Below are 9,405 nucleotides of genomic sequence, written 5' to 3' on the forward strand. Positions count from 1 at the left end.
CCATTTCAACTTGGACATATTGTGTTTACCAAGAGTCAAACTGTAAAATTTGACCTATATATTAAATTTCTTATTTATTATATTGATGTGAGAAAATTTGAAACTTATAGTACTATATTTGTACAGTTTTTGAAAATCTAAATTTTAATTTTAAAATACTGAGTTGAATTAATCTAATTTAATTTTAGATATTAGTCAAATTGATTCTCGATATTTAAGTAAAATATGTTATTTAAATTAAAATAGAAGGAGTATTCTCATCTATCCAAGCTTTGATGGACACTAACGCACAAGTCCGAACATGATAATTATAATAATAACAATAACTCCGCCTCAATCTAAACAAGGTGGACTATGAATTCTCACTTGTCTATCTAAACAGAACACGCACGTCATGTGAGCCAAATTAAAAAGTTCGCTATTTGTCCCCTTCAAACCATGAAGATGCCAACAAAAATCATACAAAAGGAAACTTCACGATAATAAAGCAAACATTTGAGTTTCTTTACTGTGAAGTATACCCAAAAAAAAAGGAAAGCTGAGAATACTATTCTAATATTTATTCTTTACTTCAGTATTAAGAGCTTTGAAAATCCGAATTAATTCTGTCTGATATTATTGCTGTAATATTACCGGGAAACAACGATGAGACTGCCATTTGTAATAGTTATTATCCTCCTTCACAGCCATCTTCTTCAGGCGCAATTATCCTCTCGCTTTCTCCTTCCTTCAGGTAAATTTATTTACTCTGTTGCCTGTTGGTTTCTAAGCTACCTTCTTTTTCTTTTAATTCGAGTTAAATTGTTTCTTTAGTTTGTTTTCTCAATTTTTAGTTTTAGATTAATATGTTTCCGTATTAGTCATAAGGTGAACTAAAGAAGTACTTAATTTAAAGGTAGTTTATCTTCTATTTGCATGTTTTAAAAGAATCACACTGTTTTCGTACTGAGTTTAAGAAAATTTGATGCTAAATTGATTAGGAAATTCATGCTGAGGAAAAAACATAATGTTCTACGGGTAAAAAGGTAGTGTTGTGCAGAAGGTATCCCGTGTTTACTCTAGAGTCGGGAGAAGGGCCACACCCCAAGGAGTATAATGTAGACATCATACCCTAATGTAAGCATTGGAGATTACTTTATCACGGCTCGAACTCGCGATTTATATAGGTCACACGAAAACTACTTTACCGTTGCTCTAAAGCTTCCTTCTATAATATTTATGGGTAATTTTTTTGTTGTTGTTGAGAAATTAGGATAGTTTATATATTAATTTACTAAGGTCAAGGTGAAGGTTTTTTCCAACATATTGCAACGTTCTATGTGTAACTAATTACAAAATTCTGCTATATACGTACATGGTTTTCGAGCAAGGTGGAAGAAAACACAATATAAAAAATATAAAAGGAAGAAAAGAAAATAAAAAAGTTAAATAGAAGAAAGGAATATATAAGCTATACTTTGTGTAAAAAGTATATAATTCAATGATAGCTCTCTCAATAGAACAAAATAAAGGAAATATGAAATTACTAATTAACCACTAGAATATATACTGATTTTCATACTCTACTAGCTTAACTTAACATGCATTTAATTTTGTAGATCAATTAATTATGCCAACTGAAATTACCCTATTAACCACAAAAATAAATCTACTAGTAATTATTTTTGATACTACTTTACTAATTTGAATTGACGAGACATGTTCAATTTGAGATAAAATATGTTTTAGACTTCATGGTTTTAAATCTCTAATGTAGTCACACTTTTCTATAACAACCTTATTTGTTCCGGATTTTTTTTAATCGGTATAGCGAATTGCTGTTATAAAGAACATATATATATATATATATATATATATATATATATATATATATATATATATATATATATATATATATATATATATATTATTATTATAAAAGTGGGAAGCTCATAAGTTAAAAGTTGAATTACCAAATTACCCTTCTAAATGACGTAAATATTTTATTTAAGAAATGCATAAAAATAAAAAGAAGCTAATATATTTAAAGTGTCCTTTCTTAAAAGTTGTGTCCATTCAATTTAGGGAAGGAGTCTGACCTATTGTGATTGAAATTGAATGTTTACGGCCCTAATCAAATTTTAATAAAAAAATTTAAAAATATATTAACTCTCAATATTGATTTATAATTTGGAAAAACTAATTATGGGAAGCCCAAAACTCAAAAAGTAAATTACTTAAATACTCTTTAAATAATTTAAACTATTTAAATAAAAATACCATTTTATTTGAAGGGATGCAATTCATTATGTGAGTATTAGTTACTACTATTGTTTAACAGTTGCTGCCTTTTAAATAGAAAAGTGAAACAGTTGGCCTTAAAGCTAATGGGAGAGGGAGGAAACAGATATCAAATCAAACTCTTTACATTGCCTAATAAGCTTTATCAATTATGGTAAGGTTACTTTCGTTTCTATACTTGTTTAACTATAAGATACGGTAATCTCCTCTATTTCTCTTTTGAGTTTGTTTTTCTTTTGATTATTTAATTGATAAATAATTATTTATAGAAAAAATTGTTGTTAGTATTATTTATTTGTTTTCATGTACTATTACTTTTTCTAACAATATAATTATCATCATCATCACATTGCTGCAAATATAGTCCATTTCCCCTAAATTTTTAAACCTTAGTATTACTTATTTTACTTCAGATATTGGTGATAACTAAAAAAAAATTCCCTCTACAATAGCAATATCTAATAATCTGATAAAAGCACTTGACAAATACATTAAGTCGTCATGCAAATCCACATGAAGTAGGTGCTGGGGAATTAAGCCCTATTTATAAAGCTCTAGATATCAATTATTCAGGCTTAATATTCGAAACAACCATGAATAATTACTACTTCCTCTGTTCAAAAAGATTGAGTAAAATAATCATTTTGAAACGGAAGAAGTATAAGTTTCTCTATTATTATGGCTACAAAGAGAAACAAACTTAGATGAGTAATATCAAAGAGAAAATAATTTGTATTACCCAAGAAATACTGCTAATAACAAGCAACTCATATCAGACATAAACTATCCTTCAATCTCTATACAAAAATTTAAGCAAAATCAAGGATTTGTAAAGGTCAAAAGAGTTGTCACAAATATTGGTAATTCTCCAAATTCCACATATTGTTCCACCTGGTTTGATGGGAAGAAAGTACCTCAAAGCAACAAAATTGGAATTTTAACGTGGTCACATAGATCTGATAAAGCGAGATATATCGTATTTGCAGTGAGCATTAAAGAGTTTACAATTTGTATTTTGTTGAGGGAGGAGATATCATTGTAACTTGTAAGATATTCTGATCCCTAGCTAATTTACAAATTGAACAAAATAATGTCAATTTTCAGTTCGAATAGTGTTCTTCTAAACTCTTGATATTTTCTAGCTTTTGCTATTTATGAAACTATGAAGCATAATATTTTATTTTCATGCATTTCTCTCTTTTTCAATGAAGATAAATACTCCTTCCGTCTAATTGCAGCTTTAGCTCTTTTAATGTCCATTTAGAAGGTAAAAAAATATCGCTTACTAAATATAGAGGTAACTTAGTAAGCTATTCCTTTAAAAAAAATAAAACTTAAAGATTATATATATGAATTTATGGTCAAAGTTAATAAGTTTGACTCTCGAAATTCGAAAAGTATTATCCTTCTTAAAACGAAGGGAGTACTACTTTAATACTAACGGTATAGTTGGAAACAGTTGATAATTAAATTTAATTTTGAATTCCTAAGATGACAATTATTTTAGGATAATTTTTTGAGTTAAAACAACAATTAAAATGGGACGGAGGAAGTAAAGCCCATGGACAGACAATCTTCAATGTTGGTTTGTATCCAGCACTCATTTTTTTGACATGGTCCTCTTTACGTACACTTTTAAGAGAGGATATCAATTTCATTAACAAGAGTCCTTGTAGTGATAATACAACATCTGAAATGAAGAAAAGGAACTTACACTAAGGAATATCATCTATAAGGTAGTATTGATTAGGTGGGATACACTTCATTACATGTTTGTACCTCGTACATTCAAAATACGTTTAAAAAAACTCATTTGCCTAATTTTATTGTTCATCATCATTTATAGCCTGTTCGGGCAAGCTTCTTTTTAGCCAAAAAGATTTTTTTATTGTTGTTGCCAAAAGTGCTATTTTTCAAAGTTGAGGTGTTTGGTCAAGCTTTTAGAAGGGAAAAAAGTACTTTTGAGTAGAAGAAGTTTTTGAGAAACAGAAAAAAAAAAATTCTTCCCAAAAACACTTTGAGAAAAGTACACTTAAAAGCACTTTTAAAAGCCCATATACTAATTGTTGCTCAAAAGTATTTTTTAAATTAATTAGTCAAACACAAACTGTTTCTCACCAAAACTACTTTTTTACAAGCACTTTTGAGAAAAACACTTTTCAAAATAAATTAATTTTAGAAGCTTGGTCAGATTGGCTATTAAACAATATCTGATCATCGTGATCTAGACAAACAAGTCACGATATGACGTTCCACGACATTAATCATTCAAATAAACTTATAATTATTTGCTCATAGTCATTATTTTATAATTTTTGTTTACATAACTAGGAATACACGTGCAGCGCACGTTCCGAAAAACTAGTATATATATATATATATATATATATATATATATATATATATATATATATATATATATAATAACATAGTATAGAAATTGATTACAGAAAAAGCTTAACTTTTATACGATGTTATATAGAAGTCTGACTGTAGATGTAATTTAAACTTAACGACTTTAATTAATTGCCACTTATTACATTATGTGCCTTCAACAGAAGAAAAATTGTCAATCCGCGTAGACGAAGTTGTGACGGTCAATAAACGTGGAGGTGGTGCAGCTGGTGGGCACGGTGGTGGTCACAGTGGCGGCTCAGGAGGAAGAGCATCGCGCGGCGGTGGTTCAAGAAAGTCACCTTATACTGCTACAGCAGGTGTGATCCCAGTGTACGCAGCTGGAGCTATGAACCATCACAATATCAACAGAAGTCACAATCATAATGCTGGCACTACCCTCAACTGCATTTGTTTTTCTTCCTTGCTTTTTATCGTCTGCAGTATGCTTATTATTGTATGGGTCCAAATTTGAACAATCAACGACGAACGGCGAGGTCCTCGTAACCTAACGTCCTGCAGAGGACGACCTTAAGACAAACAAAGAGATTGTATGACCCCTGTAATAATATAGGCCCATTGGGGAACATTAAGAATATTCCTTTGAATATTCTTTATAACTTGCCTTTTACGGCTTAGAAAGGTTTTACTCCATATATATATAGTGAACAACAACTTTGTACAGGGGAGACTTCTGGATTGATTCATAATACTCGTTGCAAATTTGCTTACATAAACGAGTGAGAAGATTCATTGTAGGAGTTTCATCGATATATATAAAAAAACAGTCTTGTTATCCGTCCTCTCCTTATTCGCCTTTCGTTCTACAGATTATTATACTTAGCTAAGATTTACCCCTTCATCTTTGATTGATTTGTTCAAAAAGGTTTCGATATCTTTGAGTCAAACAATTTGGCGCCGTCTGTGGGGATTTCTATAGCTGAAATCATAGTTTCATCTAGATTCTTGAAAGAAATAATCAGCTCTCTTTAGCTTCACAAAGGCCAACAATAGCAGGAAAGGGAGAAGCAAGGCTAAAGGCAATAGTAGGTGTCACGAACAACCTCCTGAATTCCCTCAACGAAGCCAGTGGAGAAGACAATGAAAATGCAACGCCGAGCGCTACACCTGAGGGAGAGATCTTACCCCCCCCCTCCCGTACGAGGGTTTAACGGTCTTGCACGAGAGGGAAACCTCAACATCCGTAGTAGGAGAAGAACCACTGGCCGTGAAAAGGCTATTAGAAGAATGGTTGACAAACACCTTGAGCTACATGCTCGAGAAACCCGTTCAGAGAGATATCGAAGACACATTACCCGCAATCGTTGCCAATGAGTCAGACACTACACGAACAAGTAACACATGTACTGCTGCCGATGCAGGCAACGATGCACTTACAACCATCTTAAAGAAAATGGAAGAGATGGAAAATGAGAACAAAACACTCCGCGACCAGATGAAGGAACATCAGGAAAGGGTCGATAAAATACCAGGCGCTCCGAAGTTGTTACCAAAACGCGATGTGGGCCGATTCGTCGAACAACCATATAGCAAAGGAGCAGCTCCCCATTCTATTCCGAAGACCTTCAAAATGATGCCATATTTGAAAATATATGATGGCACCACGGACCCGGAGGATCACTTGATCCATTACGTTACCGCAGTAAAAGGTAACGATCTATCAAAAGAATAGGTGCCATCTGTGTAAGCACGTGATTTTTGCTTTACGAACAATCGCTCCAAAAGAAAATAAAAATAGTAACAAATAGTTTCGCTGTACAAATTGTTCGAGTTTTCGTGACATGTGTTGTTAGTCATTTGTGGGTCTGTCCATTTTGCATTTAATCATTAACAAACAAAAATACAAAATATGTATGTTAGGATGATTAAACCATAATTCGGTCAGTAAAAGAAAATTCAAAAAATATATATATGTGTGCATCGTTCGTTCTAGGCTTTTAGTTAACTTACTTAAATATTTTGTGATAATTGTGTTAAAATGTTGCATTGTTGTTTAGTTTTAATTTCGTTATTTTATTAGATATTATTTTTATATTTTGTTTTAAAAGAAAAAATGAAATTAGAAAACAAAGAGTGAAGGAAATCGGTTTGGGCCAAAAGAAGAGAAACAAAAACAGGCCCAACCAGCACTCAGACCCAGTCCAAGTCCAGGCCTGCCCAGGCACCTCCTGAAAACGACGCCGTTTCAGGCAAATCCATCTCAGTCGTTCCAATCAATCCAATCCAACGGTCCAAGATCACTATCAGTAACCCGTTTCAAAACCCGACCCAGGAACCAATCCGATCCAACCCCTCACTTAAACCAAACGACCCCGTTTAACTACCAAACGACCCCGTCTCATTTTTCACCATCAGATCCAAGCCGTTGAGATCATCTGATCTAACGGCTCAGATCCAATCCCCTACTCCGTATATAAACCTTCCCTTACACCCCACGCCCCCTATACCAACCCCACCCTTCACTCGTCCCCTTCCCTAAGCTCTGAAACCCCAAACCCTAACGCCGCCCTAGTTCCCCTTTCACCAGAAGCCGGCGGCACGAACGCCGGTGACCACCCCCTTCACACCCCTAAAGCATCCAACCACCCTGAACACGAATCCACTAACCACGAACCTCGAATCACCTCCTATCGTCTCGAATCTGGATTTGAAGATTCGAGACAAGACTCGATCTACACCAAACCTCACCATCTTTGTATCAGACACTCCCCTGACCTTCCTCGTGACCAAACCAAGCTTGGTTTGGTCCGAATCTACCCACAACTCCTAAAAATCCAGATCTGAAAATCCAGACCTTAGAACACATGCACCTGGGGAATCCGGCCGGTCTTGACAAGGGTTTGAGGTCTAATAGACCTTAATCAAGGTGTTCTCATGTGAGAACACCCTGATTAAAGTTTGTTCGGCCTCAAGAGTTCGAAGTGGAGTCTGATTTGGGTCCGTTTTGATTTCAACTTTTTCGGTAAGTTTCCTTTTTTCTTTGTTTGGTTCTAATTAAGTTGTCAGCATGCTTCGCTATGTTTGTTTGTTATTTTGTTATTTTCATTCGGATTTCTTCCATTTCTGTCAAAGGCCTCTTATTTGGTCAGTTGTTTTCTGTTTGTGTTCTAAATGTGCTCTGTGATATACATGTGCGTCAATTAGATTAGTCGTCAAATGAGTTAATTCATATAGGCCCCCAGTAATTGAACAAAAGTTGTCTGATGCCCTTTAGGTCCCTGACGTATTGTTTATTTGAACGACTGATTATTACCTGTTATAATTAGTATAGTCGACTCGATAAATGTCGTCGATTAGTTTTCTATAACTAATGAATCGAATGAGCTAATAATGTCGCATGACTAATTGAACCTTCCCACTGACTGAATTGCCCCAGCATTGTTTGAAATGAGTTTGTCTGCATTGTAAAAATGACTGAAAAGGTTCAGTCCAGGGCAGTCCTGAATTTGAACTTTCATCAGTTCAAAATACCTTGAGGATGCAATGGGCAGGGCAGGAATAATCAAGGTTAAGCAGGGGTATTCTGGGGTGTTGAAAAAGACAGAAAAGATTAGTTTAAATGGGCTGACAAGTAGGGTATTAAGTTGGGATTAAACTAATACCAATGGGGAACAAGACACAAGGGTATGGGGCTTAAAATGAATAATAAAATGAGCCCATAATTCTAGATTAAACAAAAACCAGGCGTGAGGAATAAAGGGGCTGGCACCAAAAGATGCTTAGGCATGGGCTTTAAAGAGTATGGGCAGACTGCAAGTTGCAAAAAAGGCAGCTTAGCTGCACTTGGTCATTTTGGCTTATAAATAGGCCATTCGAGAACTTAAACGAGGCTGGACTTTTAGTCTTCAGAAAAAAGAGAAAACAAAGTGAAAAATTTTCAGTCTTAAGGCTAGAGTTTTAATCTGAAGAGGGGTCTAGTGAGTCAAAAGAAAAACTGAAAAACATAAGGTAGCTTCCAGTAAACATTGCAACCAACCACTGTCTGAAAGTGGTATAAGAGTGCATTTTGGTCAAGCTGTCTTGGCCAAGTTCTGTTGCTTGCATTGACTGAGCTGTTTATGGTTGTTGAATTGTTGGTGTTGCTGCATTGAACACTCTGTTAGTACTGTGGTTTCTCTACTCTTTCCTGGGATTATTCGACTATTTGTTAGCTCTTCTGTTCTGGGAAATATTGCTGGTTGTCTGTGGGCTGTGGAAAACAATTTTGATTGTTGGTTTGTTGTTGTGCTGTTGCTGTGTATCTGTTGTTGCTGTGTTTACTGCATACTGCCCAGCTGATCATTCCTTTCTTCTTTGTCCTCTATACCAGGTACACAATTACACTACCAATGTAACTCGAAAGTTTGAGCAATGAGTATAAAAGAGAAGATCTGCAAATGTTGTTTATACATATGTACTGCTGTGTTGAATGGCATGTAATGTCTAATAGCTCATATTTTGGGATACTGAATTTAGCTTACAAGCCTAGTTGATGTCAATGTAGGGTATCAAATGATAATTGTATATATAAGCTGTTAGATAAAAGTGGTCTCAATGAACTAGGTTGCATCTCAGATTTAGTTTACTTTGCCGTATATACTGTAACATATGCCAAACACGAAAACTGTACACAAGGGGTTAAAATTCTTCCTTTTCTGATTAATGGTCTCATATAACTAATAAACCATCTGTTAAGACAAAGAACAGGGAATTTGTAATACAAACCCCGTG

General features: G+C 34.2%; 1 long non-coding RNA gene across 1 annotated transcript; it reads left to right on the forward strand.

Moving 5' to 3' along the window:
• The first annotated feature begins 361 nt into the window (after positions 1–361).
• Positions 362–5,477, forward strand: LOC107815378 (uncharacterized). The gene is made up of 2 exons (XR_012702245.1): positions 362–733; positions 4,839–5,477. It is a non-coding gene; the product is annotated as an uncharacterized LOC107815378 (long non-coding RNA).
• The last annotated feature ends 3,928 nt before the right edge of the window (positions 5,478–9,405 follow it).

The sequence above is a fragment of the Nicotiana tabacum genome, chromosome 18 (genome assembly GCF_000715075.1).
Source record: "Nicotiana tabacum cultivar K326 chromosome 18, ASM71507v2, whole genome shotgun sequence".
Lineage (NCBI taxonomy): Eukaryota > Viridiplantae > Streptophyta > Magnoliopsida > Solanales > Solanaceae > Nicotiana > Nicotiana tabacum.